Here is a 19,159-nt window from a genome sequence, read left to right as displayed (position 1 = left end):
TGAAACATGAAAACTGGGAAGGGCTGAAGTAATTGAAATATTTCTTGTGCATGTACTCATTGATTCCACAGATTTTTATTGAGCACCCACTGTTTTCCAGTCCCTGGTCTAGGTGTTGGGAATACAACAACAAGCAGGGTGGACAAAGTTCTTGTCCTTGTCAGACTGGCACTCTCACTGGGGAATCAGGCAACAGACAAATAATCAATTAGAAGATTAACATGCTGAGGTGTTGTGGTCAGCCCCATGATAGGGACCAGGAGAGACAAGGGTCGTCTTTTACATGGGGTGGTCAGAGAAGGCCTCACTGGAAGGTAATGGGGTCCAGCCATGCACACACACATCTGGAAGAAAAGCCTTCCAGGCAGAGGGAAGAGACAGTACAGGGGCTGAGGCAGGAGTCTGAGAAACAGCTGAGAGGCCTGTGTATCTGGAGATAAGTAAGCAATGGGGAGAGAGAGAAAAAGCAGTCAGAGTTGGGGCTGCAGGTCAGATCAAGTAGCAGATGGCCGAGTCTTTCTGACACTCTCCCAGAGTATGTGACTCTTGCCTATGCTCTCTGCACCCTGCAGGCAAAGAGTGAGAGGAAACTAGGCAAACAAGCATCAATAACCAGAGTAAAGACAACCTGGACATTCTAAAAGTCATAATTTCAAAGAATATTGGTACATATATATAATTTTATGTCACTTCCATGGAACTTAAAACATGGAACTCTTGTTGTTTGGATATGTGATGTAATTCAGAAATGAAGAGAAAAATGATGTCTCCCTAAAGTCAGGAAGGAATCTGATACTACAAGTTATTAAAAGCCATCCCTTAAGTCTAAATGAAATTCTTCCTGCTGTCATTTAGGGCCATTTCTTCTTATTATGACCTGACAGTAGGTAATAAACCAATGGACTGTTTGCAAAATACCCTCTGAGGAATTGCATTTCCAAGAGAAATTCTTCCAGGTCACACACAACAAAAGAACAGAGTAGCCCATTCCCAAAGTACACTCCCAGATGCTCCCAAAGACACACACACACACACACACACACACACCCATGAAGCAAACATACACATAACAGTAACAATGACAACAATGAATAACAGACTGTCTGGCTGGGTGCTCAGTGGGATGCACGCAGCATGTTTTCAGTGCCTCACACAGCAGTTCACGGAGTGCAAGCTCTCTCCTCCAAGCCCTGAACCTTCACCTCATCCTACACCCCACTCCCACACTGCTTCTCTGGCAGCACCACCCCTGCTCCAGGTCAACAATCAAATTGCTCGAGGGCACCCAATCTTCACAAACACTGAAAAAACAAATGTCCAGATACACCCTCTACCCATGAGCTAAATCACAGGTGTCCAGCCGGACATTATCCAGGATACCAAGCACAGATGTAAAGCATTCCAGAGTCTTCCCCAAGTCACCACCAACTTCCACTGTCCTCCAATAATTAAAAATTCTCTTCTAAATCCAACAGTTGGAGGTATTCTCTTTTCTTACTACTGTTCTCCCTTTGCACAACCATGTGTGCTGGTAATCTTCACTTGTGGCTCCTGATCCATTCTCCATCCTTTCCTATACTACTGAGCCCTACAAGACCAACCCTGTAGCACTCAGGTTCCCCATCCTCTGGCCTCCCAGTGAGTTTGGCTAAAAGGGGCACCAGCAAGAGGAGAAAAGATCAGGTGTTTCTTCCCTGTCCCCACCCTGCCTCCACACCACAGCTCTGGTACGCATTCCTCCTCCACATTCCATCATCTCTGTGAACACTATTTCCTCCCTTAGTCCCTCCAGCCCCAGAGGTGGTAACAGCTTCCTGTTGTTGCTAGTCTCTGGGTGCAACAAAATCCTATGTTGATTTCCTTAACCCTGCCCACACTGCTGCAGGTTATTCTTGTATTAAATGTCTTCAAGTCAATTATCTTATTAGAATTCTGTTTTCTTCTAGAACCTACAAATATACCACACCTCATCTATTTTCAGTTCCTTCAGTCCCAGAATAAGTGTCACTTTTCCGTTTGGGCACAAGTCCAAGCCCATTTGCCTCACTTCTGAACAGGTTTCATCCGATGCACAGACACAAAGTTAGTGTTCTTGATTTGTTCTTGGCAATGTTCTTCAATAACCCACATTATTTATCTCCTGAGTTTCTCCTATTTAATCAAATATCCGTAAGTCAAGGACTTAAGGATATCAAACATTGTAAATGCAATCATGAGTAAGACACAGTCCTTGTTTTCAAGTAGCTTATCGTCTAGTGATTTAAAAAATGAATAAATCAGGAAAATATTAATAGTAATAAGGAAGGGAAGACAGAAAGGAAGAACATATGACTCAATATGAGGGACAACCAATTTAATCTTTCAGAGCCAAGGGAAGGGATGTCCAAGGTGAGATTTAGAGAATAAGGAAGTGTGAAGCAGGAGAAAGAGTGAGACACAAAAGAGCAAATGCTGAGAGTGCGGCACAGAGGGCAGAGAGGGTTCAGAGGGCAGGAGCGAAGATTATGCGAGAGAGTAAGAGACGAGGGCTGCAGGGAGGATGAGACAGATCACAACAGGCCTTGCAAGACTTTCATAAGAGTTTGGACTTTATACAAAGATCAATGTGGAATCATTGAACAGTGCTAAGCCAAGAAAAACAATAACTAGATATTTCGTTAGGGAATTCCAGGATAGCTACGAAGTGAAGAATGGATTGAAGGGAACAAGAATAATCCAGGCATAAAATGGCAGCGACCTGACCTCCACAGTTTCAGTGAAGACTGGAGGAGGTCGGGAAAATTATAAACATGTTTAGATGTGGGGATTACTAGGGCTAGTGATTACTGGGATGTAGAAATGACTGGAAGATGGAGAAATCAATATTCATTCCCAAATCTGTGGCTTAAGCAAGACTATGCTGGTACCATTTGCAAAGATGGAAAACATTGAGGAGGAATTCAAGGGGAAATATTAATGACTCAATTGAACTTGCAGTTCTGGGGACCTTCCAGTGGGGAGGTCTCTAAGCATTTGAGGGTCCTTGTGTAGTGCTGGGCAGAGACACATCTGGGCTATCATCCATCTTCACGGGTGTGCTGCTCAGATCTCCTCTCTCCCCTGCTGCTTTAAATACATTTTCAGTGGCTATTTCCAGCCTTTTCTCTCACTTTCACCTTATCCGGGGCCCTCATTACTTTCTAGACACACAGTTTTCTTTCAAAACGCCCACATTTCTTTTTCAGAATGTATATAAGTTTAACTTATTTAAAATGCCAATTTTTGACATACCAACTTGCCTCAGAAACCCAGGATTCCTTCTCTCCTCACCTACCACCAGCCTCCACCTTGGAGCTGGCATGGAGCTCCTGCCTTCCAAGTCGCAAGAGGCGGCCACTACCCCCATATGTATGATTCAGGTTCTGCTCCTGACTCTGGCCGAAGTGATGCCCCCTAAGTCCCCTTTAATGTTTGAATAGAGGATATTTTCAATAAGCTATGGCCATGAGTGAAAGGTAAACATTCCCACCTGGAGATATTATCAGTTATTCATTGGGGAACTCAGGGGCCCCTGCTCAGAGAGTAAAACATTATGAAAGAAGCAGCATCCTGTGCTAAGAGCAGGTGTACCAAGAGCTTCCAAATACCCTCTCCCCTCTTCCCATTCAGCTCAGGCCCCAGAGGCCCAGGATGATTCTAAATCACCCTCCCCTCAGCCAAAGCCAAGTATCTGCCAAGAGGTGACAAACTTCTTTACTGGCCAGAGCTAAATCTTCAGCTCTGTTTTTCTCATCAACTACAAACTGCACCTGTGGCTGAGCCCTTGCTCTCTCCCCAGTGAAGAAACAGAGAAAAAACACACACAGGACTCCCTGGGGCTAGATTTCAATACTCTGCCACCCATCGGCCAGTTCCTCTTACTTGCTTCATGTCAACTCGACATGCATTTATTGAGCACCTGTTATGTTCCAGGCTCTGTGAACAGCCCTTCACTCTCACACACATACACACACACACAGATACGTAAAGTTACCATCTCTGACTTGAAGAGATTACTATTTGGAGGGGGATAAAGCTATATAATAAATAAATTGTAATATAGTATGATAAATAACTTTTAAATGCTGGGTGGGGGGGCGGGATACAGGTAAGGAAGCAATAAATCCTCCCTGGGTTGACAGAGGTGAGGTTGGTAGAGCTGTGGAAAAGGAAGAAGGACTGATAAAATTTACAAAATGGCAAAGGAAACAGAAAATTAATGCACTGATCCCAGAGCAGAGAATTTAAGGGGCTTCATCTACCATGGGGAGAAACATGAACTTCTGTTTATAAACAGGGAACCCTTAATATAGGCTCAGGGATCCCTGAACTGATGGGACAGTGCCACTCAAAGTGTGGTCCACAGAGCACGGCTGCAGATGCTGGTCCACCAAGATGAGCATCAGAACTGAGAATGAGCCTTTTCAAACTTGACATTGATATGGCATCCAAGCACACCATCAGTGGACTCATCAGAAATAAGACCAGTTCAGGTGTGGTCATACCTGTTGGGGGAGTATCACGTGGTATCAACTGGGCCCTAGTGATAGACTGAAATTTTGAAAAATAAATAAAACTGGTCCTTCATCACAGATTCAGGAAGCACTGTTCCAAGGGGTTCTTGGTTGGACTTTAAAGTGTTTGAGGCATTACATATAAATTGTGTGGTGATTTGGGGGTTTTGTTTTCTAGGAGAGAGCTATGGTTTTTATTAGATTCTCACATGGACTCTCGACCCAAAGGTTAAGAGAAGTTGCCTCAGAGATCATTAAGAAGGGGACTCTGTGGTTTATTGTGTGTATAGGGAAGACCCCCCTCCGGGACACCAGGAGCCAGGAGTGGCCACTAGAGCAGGCAGGAGTCTCGCCTGGTCCCTCTTCAGCAGGTGACACTGCTACCTCAGCCCCCAAGTCATCCAGCCTCTCAGTTTATAAAGAAATTAAGAATCCTGTGTGAGGACAATAATAACATTTCTACAGTATTTTATACAGTTCCGTGTCTTTTTGTGCCTTTGCTTTTCTTTTTGCCCAGGTCTTCCTTCCCTCCTCCCCTCTAGGCTGCCTAGAAAATTCTTACTCCTCCTAAAAGACCAAGTTCTGGCACATCCACCATTGAAGAAATTTGATAACACATCTTTTTGCGGTGTTCACTGAAGTGCCATTATATTCCTTTCGGATGGCAAAATGTATAAGCCACTCATCTTTTATCTCCAGTGGGTAATATAAACGACCCCTTGATCCCAAGAAAGTGTGTCTGCTTAGCCAGCCTGGGCCCGAGCACTTTGCACCTACCGGAGTCCAAGGCGCGCGTCCTGCTTCAGCTGCCCCAGCCTGAGTAGCATGATCACGGTCGTGGCTGTGGAGGATGGGAGAGAAACCGCCATGTCTGAGGATTACCCGGACTTCCGGGAAGCCCCCTGCAGGAGACATGGAATGCTGTCCTCGAAAGAAAGATGATCCTGCACAGGAAAAGCAATAGCTCTCTACTGAATCTGCTCTCCCCACTTTATAAAATGAGATAATTAATTTCAAACAATTTTTCAGTCCATAAAGTTTTGTATGAATCTAAGCATTGAGCCACCTTTGGTAGTTCTTTCAAAAGAAACTAGACCTCGCATTTTTGGTGTGGGGAGAACAAGGAGGGGGAATAAAGAAGAAGCTGCTGGGACACATTTTTTTCCATGGGCAGAAGGTTGCAATGTTTTATTGCAGATCAAGAAAATCTGGACTGGGCTCCTATCCATCCAACTAACTCTAAAACTGTCAACAGCACAGCATCATTTATAGTTATTTTCTAAGTGTTGTTTATAACTGTCTCTATAGGCTGCCCAGTTTCTTCTTATACTATCAGTTCCAAGGTTTTATCATTTATCATTCAAACTTGAGGTTTCTTTGTGATTCATAACAAGTGCCATAGCAGATAAAAGGAAAATCCAGTTAACTTTCAGATGCTTGCACAGGAGGCAAGAGTCTATGTTTGGTCCTTTAGCTCCCTCTCCATAAAACACATGCTAGTTGTGCTCTGTCTTAGTTGTCCTGGGAAGGTTGGGACTCACTGTGGAAGCACTGTGGAGAATATCATAAATAAACATCTTTCCTCTGTTCTCATTCTGGGCACAAATGTCACTTCTTTCAAACATATTCAGATAACTTCATGAGAAGAGGGACCTCAACTCACCTGCTTCCCATTTTATCCTTAGTTTCTTATATAGCCCCTAAAACACAGAACGTTAAATATATGAATAAATGAATGAACAGTTTCTAAGAAGTCTACCTTATTTTGTGTGTGTGTGTGTGTTTGGGGGAATAACTTTATGTTATTTTATTTTTTTGAAGTATAAAAATAATATAATCACTTCAATAGATGCAGGAAAATAATTAGACAAAATTCAACATCTTTTCATCAAAAAATTTCTCAGTAAATTAGGTAGAGTATATACCTCAATATAACACAAACCATACATGGCAAGCTTACTGTCAACATACAAAGATTTTACAGATTCATTCACTATGTTCTCCATGCTGTACTACTATCCCCATGAGCAACTTATGATTGAGAATTTTTTTTTTGAGAGGGCGTATCTTATATTTATTGATCAAATGGTTGTTAACAACAATAAAATTCTGTATAGGGGACTCAATGCACAATCATTAATCAACCCCAAGCCCAATTCTCAACAGTCTCCAATCTTCTAAAGTATAACGAACAAGTTCTTACATGGTGAACAAATTCTTACATAGTGAATAAGTTCTTACATGGTAAACAGTGCAAGGGCAGTCATCACAGAAACTTTTGGTTTTGATCACGCATTATGAACTATAAACAATCAGGTCAAATATGAATATTCGTTTGATTTTTATACTTGATTTATATGTGGATCCCACATTTCTCCCTTTATTATTATTATTATTTTTAATAAAATGCTGAAGTGGTAGGTAGATGTAAGATAAAGGTAGAAAACTTAGTTTAGTGTTGTAAGAGAGCAAATGTAGATGATCAGGTGTGTGCCTGTAGACTATGTGTTAATCCAAGCTAGACAAGGGCAATAAAACATTCACGGATGCAGAAGATTTCTCTCAAAACAGGGGGGAAGGGTTCTAAGCCTCACCTCTGTTGATCCCCAATTTCTCACCTGATGGCCCCCCTGCGACTGTGCCTGTCTTAGGTTGTTCCTCCCTTGAGGAATCTTACCCGTCTCTGGCTAACCAGTCATCTTCCGGGGCCATACAGGGAGATGTAAAGTTGGTAAGTGAGAGAGAAGCCATATTGTTTGAAAAGGTTAGCTTTTTACTTCTTTGCAGGTTTATGCCCTGTGGCTTCTAAGCCCAGCATTTGTCTTGAGGTATCTTTAGCACTTGGAGGAATTATGATACTCGGTAAATTCGATATGAGGCATGAATTCTATTTAAGGGTTGTAATTAGGAAGGGAGAAGAAAAGCTATAGAGGTAGCAGACAGAAGAAAACATGGGAAGATTGATTATTTCTTTGACATATCTTCTTGTAGAGTAATTTAAGCATGTATAGGTTTTAAACTACTAATTAAATTGTATGCACACATTAACATAATAGGAATACAGTTACATAACCAAAGCAGATATATAATTACCAGCCATCTCCAGTGAAACCAAGAAAACCAGTTAGGCACCCTAGGCATTTGTGAAAATTTGTCTATGATATGATGGATATTGTCCAACTGTACTTGAACAGTCTGAGAGAAATCAGACAAATTAAAACAGCCCATTCCTGGGAACTGTTCACATCCCATATGTTCTTTAACAGTAGATAGTCTGTAGTTGTAAGATTTTGGAGCGCTAGAACTTGCACTTCTCCTAATTCTTGGTTGAGTTCCAACAGTGTAGATCCAGTCAAATTTGTTGTTTTACTGTATGCACAGGCCAGCTTAGATATCTCCTTCTTCATTCCAATGGCAAGTCCAGGAACTGGTGGGATGAATGCAGCTACAACTGCAGCATTGCCTGGATCTTTGTTGAGGTTTTTTGATGATCATCTTCTGGTATGACTCTTCCAGAGAGTGCTGATGTTGGAAGTTCTTCTTCATATTGCATCTTAGTTCATTTTCTGGGTAGCCAAATTAGGCTTTGATCCTCTGTATAAACACAAACAGACCCTTTGCCCACACTTTGATCTGCCCTTTATACCATTCTGTAGAACTCATTGGAGGTCACCACACAGGAGCTGCTTTTTTTTTTTTAAGAGAAAGGAATATTATCAGAAAAGTGTACCTCCATAGCCGATCATCTGACACCCTTTAAGTGATCAAAGTTAAAGATATTTAAAGCATGCATTAATCATTGATTTACAGTTAGTTTTATCCTATCATGGAGTAATCCCCCTTTTCTTTCTTTCTTTTTTTTTTTTGATATCTTTAATCTACACTTACATGAAGAATATTATGTTTACTAGGCTCTCCCCTATACCAGGTCCCCGCTATAAACCCCTTTAGAGTCACTGTCCATCAGCAGATCTAAATGTTGTAGAATCACTACTTGTCTTCTCTGTGTTGTACAGCCCTCCCCTTTCTCCCATCCCCCCATGCATGCTGATCTTAATATCCCCCTTATTCCTCCCCACCGCTTATCCCTCCCTACCCATCCATCCTCCCCAGTCCCTTTCCCTTTGGTACCTGTTAGTCCATTCTTGGGTTCTGTGATTCTGCTGCTGTTTTGTTCCTTCAGTTTTTTCCTTTGTTCTTATACTCCACAGATGAGTGAAATCATTTGGTATTTCTCTTTCTTGGCTTGGCTTATTTCACTGAGCATAATACCCTCCAGCTCCATCCATGTTGCTGCAAATGGTAGGATTTGCCCTTTTCTCATGGCTGAGTAGTATTCCATTGTGTATATGTACCACATCTTCTTTATCCATTCATCTACCAATGGACATTTAGGTTGCTTCCAATTCTTGGCTATTGTAAATAGTGCTGCAATAAACATAGGGGTGCATCTGTCTTTCTCAAACTTGATTGCTGCGTTCTTAGGGTAAATTCCCAGGAGTGCAATTCCTGGGTCAAATGGTAAGTCTGTTTTGAGCATTTTGATATACCTCCATACTGCTTTCCACAATGGTTGGACTAGTTTACATTCCCACCAGCAGTGTAGGAGGGTTCCCCTTTCTCCACAGCCTCGCCAACATTTGTTGTTGTTTGTCTTTTGGATGGCAGCCATCCTTACTGGTGTGAGGTGATACCTCATTGTAGTTTTAATTTGCATTTCTCTGATAATTAGCGATGTGGAGCATCTTTTCATGTGTCTGTTGGCCATCTGTATTTCTTTTTTGGAGAACTGTCTGTTCAGTTCCTCTGCCCATTTTTTAATTGGGTTATTTGTTTTTTGTTTGTTGAGGCGTGTGAGCTCTTTATATATTTTGGACGTCAAGCCTTTATCGGATGTGTCATTTTCAAATATATTATCCCATACTGTAGGGATCCTTTTTGTTCTATTGATGGTGTCTTTTGCTGTACAGAAGCTTTTCAGCTTAATATAGTCTCACTTACTCATTTTTGCTGTTGTTTTCCTTGCCCGGGGAGATATGTTCAAGAAGAGGTCACTCATGTTTATGTCTAGGAGGTTTTTGCCTATGTTTTTCTCCACGAGTTTAATGGTTTCATGGCTTACATTCAGGTCTTTGATCCATTTTGAATTTACTTTTGTATATGGGGTTAGACAATGGTCCAGTTTCATTCTCCTACATGTAGCTGTCCAGTTTTGCCAGCAACATCTGTTGAAGAGACTGTCATTTCGCCATTGTATGTCCATGGCTCCTTTATCAAATATTAATTGACCATATATGTTTGGGTTAATGTCTGGAGTCTCTAGTCTGTTCCACTGGTCTGTGGCTCTGTTCTTGTGCCAGTACCAAACTGTCTTGATTACTATGGCTTTATAGTAGAGCTTGAAATTGGGGAGTGAGATCCCCCCTACTTTATTCTTCTTTCTCAGGATTGCTTTGGCTATTCAGGGTCTTTGGTGTTTCCATATGAATTTTTGAATTATTGGTTCCAGTTCATTGAAGAATGTTTCTGGTAATTTGATAGGGATTGCATCAAATCTGTATATTGCTTTGGGCAGGATGGCCATTTTGATGATATTAATTCTTCCTAGCCACGAGCATGGGATGAGTTTCCATTTGTTAGTGTCCTCTTTAATTTCTCTTAAGAGTGACTTGTAGTTTTCAGAGTATAGGTCATTCACTTCTTTGGTTAGATTTATTCCTAGGTATTTTATTCTTTTTGATGCAATTGTGAATGGAATTGTTTTCCTGATTTCTCTTTCTGTTGGTTCATTGTTAGTGCATAGGAAAGCTACAGACTTCTGTGTGTTAATTTTGTATCCTGCAACCTTGCTGTATTCCAATATCAGTTCTAGTTGTTTTGGGGTGGAGTCTTTAGGGTTTTTTATGTACAATATCATGTCATCTGCAAATAGTGACAGTTTAACTTCTTATTTACCAATCTGGATTCCTTGTATTTCTTTGTTTTGTCTGATTGCCATGGCTAGGACCTCCAGTTCTATGTTAAATAGCAGTGGGGAGAGTGGAAATCCCTGTCTAGTTCCCGATCTCAGAGGAAAAGCTTTCAGAGAAGTCTACCTTATTTAATAAAATAACTATGTAAGAATTAAAATCATTCTATAGAATTCATCAAAAGCAATTCATCAAGAATAACTATAATATACACTGGCACAGATCCATAGACCAGTGGAACAGACTAGAGAGCCCAGATATAAACCAAAGCTTATGTGGTCAATTAATACATGATAAAGGAGCTATGGACATACAATGGGGAAATGACAGCCTCTTCACAACTGGTATTGGCAAAACTGGACAGCTACATGCAAGAGAATGAGACTGTATTATTGTCTATCCCCATACACAAAAGTAAACTTGAAATGGATCAAAGACCTGAATGTAAGTCATGAAACCATACAACTCTTAGAAGACAACATAGGCAAAGACCTTCTGAATATAAATATGAGCAACTTTTGCCTGAACACATCGCCTCGAGCAAGGGAAACAGAAGCAAAAATGAACACATGGGACTACATCAAACTAAAAAGCTTCTGTACAGCAAAGGACACCATCAACAGAACAAAAAGGCATCCTACAGTATGGGAGAATATATTTGTAAATGACATATCTGACAAGGGGATAACATTCAAAATATATAAAGAACTTACATGCCTCAACAAAAAGCAAATAATTCAATTAAAAAATGGATGGAGAAAAAAAGAAAAAAAATGGGCAGAGGATATGAACAGAAAATTCTCCAAAGAAGAAACTCAAATGGCCAACAGGCACGTGAAAAGATGCTCCATATCACTAATTATTGGGGAAATGCAAATAAAAACCACAATGAGATATCACCTCACACCAGTTAGGATGGCCGGTATTGAAAAGACTAGGAACAACAAATGCTGGCGAGGATGCAGAGAAAGGAGAACCCTCCTACACTGCTGGTGGGAATGTTCACTAGTTCAACCATTGTGGAAAGCAATATGGATGTTCCTCAAAAAATTCAAAATAGAAATACCATTTGACCCAGGAATTCTACTCCTAGGAATTTACCCAAAAAATGTAATTTCTCAGATTCAAAAAGACATATACACCCCTATGTTTATCATAGCACTATTTACAATAGCCAAGATATGGAAGCAATCTAAGTGTCCATCAGTAGATGAATGGATAAAGAAGACGTGGTACATATACACAATGGAATACTATTCAGCCATAAGAAAGAAACAAATCCTAACATTTGCAACAACATGGATGGAGCTGGAAGAGATTATGCTCAGTGAAGTAAGCCAGGTGGAGAAAGACAAATGCCAAATGATTTCCCTCATTTGTGGAGTATAACAACAAAGCAAAACTGAAGGAATAAAACAGCAACAGACTCACAGACTCCAAAAAGGGACTAGTGGTTACCAAAGGGGAGGGGTGTGGGAGGGTGGGTGGGGAGGGAGGGAGAAGGGGACTGAGGGGTATTATGATTGGCACACATGGTGTGGAGGGTTTTATGGGGAAGACAGTGTAGCACAGAGAAGGCAAATAGTGAATCTGTGGCATCTTACTACACTGATAGGCAGTGACTGCAATGGGGTATGGGCGGGACATGATAATATGGGTAAATGTAGTAACCACATTGTTTTTTCATGTGAAACCTTCATAAGAGTGTATATCAATAATACCTCAATAAAAAAATTATTATAATATAAATATATAGATACTATAGATAGATGATTGATAGACAGATAGATAGATAAGTCAGCTACAACTAGACTGGAAAACTACCTTAGGTGCTACTGAAACCTTAACTAAGAATAATGAAGGTAATATCTAGTTGGGCTATGCATGTCCCTTGTCCTCTAATCTACTGCCTTACTCCCCACTGGTTTGGGGAGCATATTAGTTCTCATAGGCTAAGTGAGACTAGCTTGGGTCACCCACTAGCTTGGGTCAGGACTGATTGCCACATGCATTGGCAAGACTTCGCAGACTGTAATCCTGTTCCTATTCAAAGTTCAGTGTTTTTCCCTTTTTCTCTTGTTATCATTTTTAAATTTTTTAAAAAGTAACATGCTCTTTGGAGAAGTTTTACAACTGGAAACATAGAAAGATAGGAAAAGCACCATTCATTTTTTTTCTTTCATTCACTCAACAAATAATCCTGAGCATTGTTCTAAGTGCCAGGGATATGAGGAAATGAGACCACATCTCTGTCCATGGGGAGCTTACATTCTAGGGGGTGAAGAGGTGCAATGAACTGATAAATAAATCCAGGTGTAATTAGCAAGGTGGCTGTGAGAACTAGAAAGACACATACTATAAATTAAGCGCTTGGGCCAATTTCATAAAGGGTCCTCGGGGAAGGACCTTCCAATCAGGTGATTTGTAAGCACAAACCTGAAGGAAGTCAGAGAGTGAGCTAAGATGATTTCCAGGGAAAAGACAGTGGGAACAGCAAACACAAAGGCCCAGAGGCAGGAGTGTTTCTGACATGCTTTAGAACCACAGAGGAGGCCAGAGTGGCCAGAAGTTAGGGGCAGAGTGGACTGGAGATCACTGAGGAGAAGCCCTAGGCCATTTTGGGTTTTACTGTGAGACAAAGAGAGAAAGCCACAGGAGTATTTTGATCCACGAGATGATCTCATTTGATCATTCTGGAAGCTTTGAAAATAAGATATTGTAGGAGACAAGGGCAGAGAAAGGGCTTCCAGTGTGAAAGCTACTGGAATAGTCCAGGAGAAAAGCAATGGTGGCTTGGGCCAGGGAAGCAGCCGTGAAAGATTCAACAAGCTGAAGCTCGTGAAGCGCTTGGCACAGCGTCTGGGAGAAGGAAAACCCTGGATGTCCGGCAGCTGCTATTACTGCTACTGCTGTTATCTTCCCGCTTGCCAGGAGCTGGAGATGGAAATCCCACAGGTGGAACGCTGGCTCTTTGGGGCTCGAATGAGCCTGCCATTTGCTCTACTGTATGTGGTTTTCACATATGATTTTGGTTGATTAGAAACCTTTGCCTGTTAATGACCAGTTATTTGTCACGTTGTTGGGATGAATGCCATTGTAGTGTTTCTAACGTGAATTAGGCACGTGATCCCTGAGGAGCTGCAGTTTTTCTTCTGGGCTGTGTGTGCGGGTGCACGGGTGTGCACAAGCACACCCAGTATAAACAGCAGGACCCATGGCCGGTCTCTCATTGCTCTTGCTTTCACTGGTGCTGCCAGCATCGCAGATCTCTTGGCTCCCTTCTCATCCGTGGAATTCCATGGAGTTCTAGTCTTCATCAGCATCAGCATCCCTTGGCCAGATGTGTTAACTCAGACCCACAGAACAGGAGACGCCACCCAATAGCCTTCCCACTCCTTGGTTTCTCAGCTGCCCCACTAAGATGGGAATATGTCGCTCTATCCATCTGCTGCATAATTCCCATTAACTTTGATGTCTTCTAAACGTTATCTCATAAAAGTTGGAGAACCCATCTGGGGTCAGGGAAAACTGTCTGGGAAGAGGTCGCTTAATCAAATATGGATTAAGAAAGGTTAATGACTTACAGAAGAACTTGCTGGAAATTATAGGCTCTGGGTTCTGGGTCTGCTGTGGAACCACGCTCCTGATGATCTGCCCATCTTTTTCAAGTGAATTCTTTCCCCCGCTGAGGCTTTCTAAATGCACTCATACTCTGTGACCTTTTGTTTTCTTGTTTTGCCACGAAGCTTGCATGGGACCTTGGAGACCCAAAAGGAAAAGCAAATGATTTCTGAATGGATCTACAAAAAGCTAATGCTCTGAGCCCAGCGCAGCTCCCAGTGCCCATCAGGAGAGCAGAGAGAAAGAGAATGTCACTGTCAGAGGACAAAATGGAATTGACTGACAGAACCATTACATTCCAGCTAGGGCACGGTGAGACACCATAGGATTTGAGTCAAAATAACTAAAGTGGGGTCCTGGTTTTATTCTGCAATCTATTAGCTGTGTGAGTTTTGTTAATTGACTTCACTTCCCTGAGTCTCAGTTTTCTCCTTTTTATGGGGATCTTTACACATATGCAATGCAGTGGGACTGAATCCTGCATACAGCAGGTGAGGGGGTATTTGGCAGGACAGGGGACATCTTGCCCAGGAGGCATGACAGTAGTCTGTCAGCGCTGTCTGTCTGCTGGGACTTGGCTCTCCCTGACGGAATCTCATTTAATCATGTACCTGGTTCTCAATAGTGACAGCAATAAATTTATCACCAAAAACCTCACCACAAAGAAAACCTCAGATTGTGTTGCTGAGTGCTTTCAAACATTTAAGAAATGAAAAGAAAAAAACTACCCATCTCACACAAACTCTTCAGAAAATAAAAGAGGAAACACTCAGTCAATTCATTTAATGAGGCCAGGATTACCCTGCTACCAAAACCTGAACAGAATTTATAAGAAACCAGAACACACACCAATATTCCTCACAAACTGGCCATAAATGTAAGGGTACAGTTACCTCCACTTCGCAGGTGAGCAAAGAAAGGCTTAAAGTTAAGGCACACAGTAAAAAATGGCAGATCTAGAATATATACCTAAGTCTCTTCAACTCCAAAACTTCGACTTCCAAACCAGTATGTTACAGGTTAGTATGATGTTAGTATGTTAATAAGGTGTTAGTAATACATATTAATATGATGCTACTGAACCAGCTTAAAAGAATGAATTGCTATAGATAAATGTGACCTCAGGAGGTGAATGAGGAGGCATTCTTAGGCCACGGAGGTGACAGCCTCCTCTCCTTGAGCACAGCAGCCAGCAGCTCCTCCCTTGTGCCCACACCTGCCCTGCACACTTAAGCGTGCTCACCATGGAGAGCAGCAGACTCTGGGCTTTGAGAACTCCTCTAACTGCTCAGCTAAACCTGCCAAAGTTACAACTGTTCCACAACTGTTAAGAGTTCCAGTCCCCTGGAGACACACATGTTCTAGAAAGGCCAGCTTGAAGCCAAATAAATACTGAGGTGGCTTGACACACAGCCAATGTATGTCTTACTCATTAATGAAACAGCCCTGCATATGGAGAAATGGGTGTGAGCAACTCAGTCTTACGTGCTGTGGTAGATGCAGCTAGGCCTTCATGTGCCCTCTTTGGCCATCTCTCTTGAGCCTCAGAGGGAGAAGAGAGGGATGGAGGCTGAGGCTTTTGGAAGTGCATTTCCACACAAGTCTGTTCCCTGGTCATCTGTCATTCCATGTCCAGGAGGGGAATGACTCCAACCCTATGCTACTCAAATCTGGAACGCACCTCACTAGAGCAACTTTCTACCTTCAAACACGAGAACCTTTTCAGAATATGGCATGAGTGACACCAAATTAATAACACCCAACTCTCACAGCCAGCCTTATTTATCCACTCACAGGCAGAGGTGAGAGGAAACTTCTTTTGCATCAGGAATAGAAATTATCCCTACAAGATGGGCCACTCTGAAATCTGAAACTGGTAAGGAATATCAAAATACCACTAAGTCCCCACAGAATTCTACGAGATGCCAGGATAAACTTTTCATTCACTTATGTAGTCCTCTTACAAACATTTGCTAAGGGCCCACGCTAGAGCTCTCTTTCAGTCCCTAGCCCACCTTTGTGTGAATCCCTAGAGTGTACACCTGCCTCCAGGCAGGTACAGCCCAGCACAAAGGCTAGCCACTGGAATAGGGACTCACTCCAGAGAAGCTGAAGTCTCAGTGCCTATCCCCCAGCCTCCTCATCCCAGGTGATCATAAGATCTGCCCTCCAGCCACTTGACAATCTTAAGTATTTGAGTCTAAACCACCTAATCAAAGAACAAGTCAAGGTGGAATCCAATAGTCCCAAGTAGCAGTTCAGAGAGAAAGTACTAAGAGGTTCAGAGAAGAGTATATTATTAGGTATGAATTTACTACCAGGTTAAATGGAAGGAATAGGACCTGAGCTGGATGTGGTAACCAGCCCCCAACATGGCTACAAGTGATCCCTACCTCCTGGTTTTCGCACCCTGTATAGCCCCCTCCCATTCGGAACAGGGCTGATTCGTGCCATCAAAAGGACACAGATAAGAAATGAAAGAGTGTGACTTCCAAGGCTACATCATAAAAGACACTAACATTTCTGTATTTGTCCCTCTTAGATCACTCACTCTATGGAAAACCAGCTGCCGTGCGGTGAGGACAGAGCCTCTGGACAGAGCCACATGGCAAGGAACTCTGCCTCCTGCCAAGAGCTTGACAAGGAGCCATCTGGGAAGCAAATCCTCCTGCCCAGGTTGGGCCTTCAGATGACCCTGCTGTATTTTGTCTACAACCTCATGAAAGCCAGAACCACATAGCTAGGCCACTCCCAAATTCCTGACCCAAAGAAACTGTGTGATGTAAATAGTTGTTTTCAGTGGCTGAGCTTTGGGGTTATTTGTTACACAGCAATAGGTAACTAACACACTGGGTCTTAAAGAAGCAGGAAAATGTCAATGCTTAGAAGTGGTAAAGGGAAGGGTTCTTCCACACAAAAAGACTGGTGAGACAAAGAAAAACAAAGTCATAAGACTGTCTGTTGGAGTAGAAACTTGCCTCCCACAAAGGATCAGAAGAACCTCTCTATTTGGAGGCCTTTTTTAAGAATGAGAACTCTGTTGAGAGTATGGAAATTCAGTTTGTCATTTGACTGATAACTGGAACATCTTCAGGCCCTCCCTGAGAAAAGTTTGGTAGCAGCATTTTTGCAGGGCACACTCAGGAATTTCCCATCTCTAAGGTCACAAGAGCCACATGAATAGAGATGATAATGTCAAAGGAAACTCAAGTGTAGAAAAAAAATACTCTATACTATGAAAATTAGTTAGCCCTGATTAATAAGATAAGGCAATGAAGGGGAAGGAATAAGAAGGGAAAGGAGGACATTTACACTAGATCTCTGCTAATCTTTATTGTTTGAGTTTTCACAGCAAATGAGTAAAAAGAAATAAATATTTTCAATTCTATTCTAATCAGAAAATATGATTTTTTAAATTTGTCTTTGGAACGCAAACCAGTAGTAATGAGTGATTTGGCCAGTGTCACCGGGAGTGGCTGCCTATACCCCTCTACATTTAAGAGTCCTGTATAATTTATATTTTCCCAATGAGAAAGAAAAAGTCCCTCTTGTCTTCTCTATAAAGACTCTCCAACAGTTGCCACTGTAATGAAGAAAGAATGAAAGAAAGAGACTCTGTCCTACCAAGATCTGCCAGTAGGTGGAAAGGGGAAAGGAGTGTTTTTGCTTCTTACAGACACAGAGTTTAAGCTAGCTTCACGGACTCCAAGTTCCCTGCAGGAGATTCCCAAAACCAGCTTCCTAGCTGGTCTTTCTCCACATGCTATAAGGCCAATCAGAAGGCCCTCCTCTTTCGGTCACCTGGATTCCCAGGATACTGTGTAGAAATCACTTAAGTCCTGCTAAAAAGCCCTTCAAATTCAGATTTGAATACGTTTAAAATGTATCTCCCAGTAGAAGAGTAGAACCCCTTTATATAATCGGGAGTTAATAAGGCAAGGAGCCAAAAGCCCACTGCAATTGTAACTAAGGACATGCACCTCGTGTAAATTTAAAATCAGGCTGGAAGCTGCAACCTTAGCACGACTCAGACGCTAGTTAACAGGAATACCACTAACTGAAAACAGAGTCGCAGGACTTCCCAGTGAAGTCTACAGTCCAATCTAAAACTATTTTCTTTTTCTCTGCATTGTCATGAGGAAGTAAGAACGCAAGGATTCAGAGGTGGGGGCTTGGGAACATTAATACGCCATTTCCATTATGAAATTGTTTAAGAAGGTTAAATAGGCATAATAAGAGGATGGAAGAAAAGCTGCCACCACCCAGGTGCCCAAAGTTCCAAGGCCAACATGAGCCCAAAGTCGTGTCCTCGAGGTACTTGGAACACAGAGAAAATGTAGGCTGACTTAACCTCTGAGACACCTTCAGTAGAGCAAACATTTGCTTAGTCTTGAGATGGATAACGTGGAAAATAAGGGAGAAAAACACTCAATCCAAGGTTTTTATATATTTTTTAAACATGCTTAGCCATCTGATACCTTTTAAACATAGAAATTAATTTTTTGGTTAATGTCAATGTTTGGAAGTTAAACTGGACTTTGCTATGTTTATTAGTTGATTGTTACAGGAAGCCAGGTTTACTTAGATCATACATCATGGCCTTGCCACTCTAGTGGCAGCTAAGAGGAAAAACAGCAATAACACAAAAACCATGAAAGAATTTATACTACAATGTCCCACCCACCCCTAACATGATTTCATCGCCTGTTCTGAGCCACCTCTCCGACTCCTCTCCCTCCTACTGTGCCAGAGAACAACCACATGTGTGAAATCACTACTAACCCTGATAGGAAAAAGAGAATTTAGCTCATCTCCAGGAAGGCTCCTATTTATGCTGTGAATATATTTGTCTCCTGAAGAGATCATCTCAAAATGATGAAGCCTGCAGACAAATCTTATTTCACTTTCCTTTATGTTTTGCCAACAACTTCTTACTATTAGTTGGAATTCTCTCATGGTTCCAAAGTGATGTCTCTCCTATCCTCCCCAAAAGATGACTTTATCTCCCACGGTCACCTAGGAGAAAGGAGGAAGGAA

The 19,159-nt window shown here is 41.9% G+C and overlaps 1 long non-coding RNA gene across 1 annotated transcript; it reads right to left on the bottom strand.

The window, feature by feature from the left end:
* Nucleotides 1-381: 381 nt before the first annotated feature.
* LOC130682834 (uncharacterized) lies at nucleotides 382-17,278 on the bottom strand. Its single transcript, XR_008996197.1, has 3 exons — nucleotides 14,086-17,278; nucleotides 5,310-5,373; nucleotides 382-3,102 (listed from the first exon to the last, which is right to left on the bottom strand). It is a non-coding gene; the product is annotated as an uncharacterized LOC130682834 (long non-coding RNA).
* Between the last annotated feature and the right edge of the window lie 1,881 nt (nucleotides 17,279-19,159).

Source organism: Manis pentadactyla, chromosome 3 (genome assembly GCF_030020395.1).
Source record: "Manis pentadactyla isolate mManPen7 chromosome 3, mManPen7.hap1, whole genome shotgun sequence".
In the NCBI taxonomy this organism is placed as follows: domain Eukaryota; kingdom Metazoa; phylum Chordata; class Mammalia; order Pholidota; family Manidae; genus Manis; species Manis pentadactyla.
This window is presented reverse-complemented; position numbering and strand designations above follow the sequence as displayed.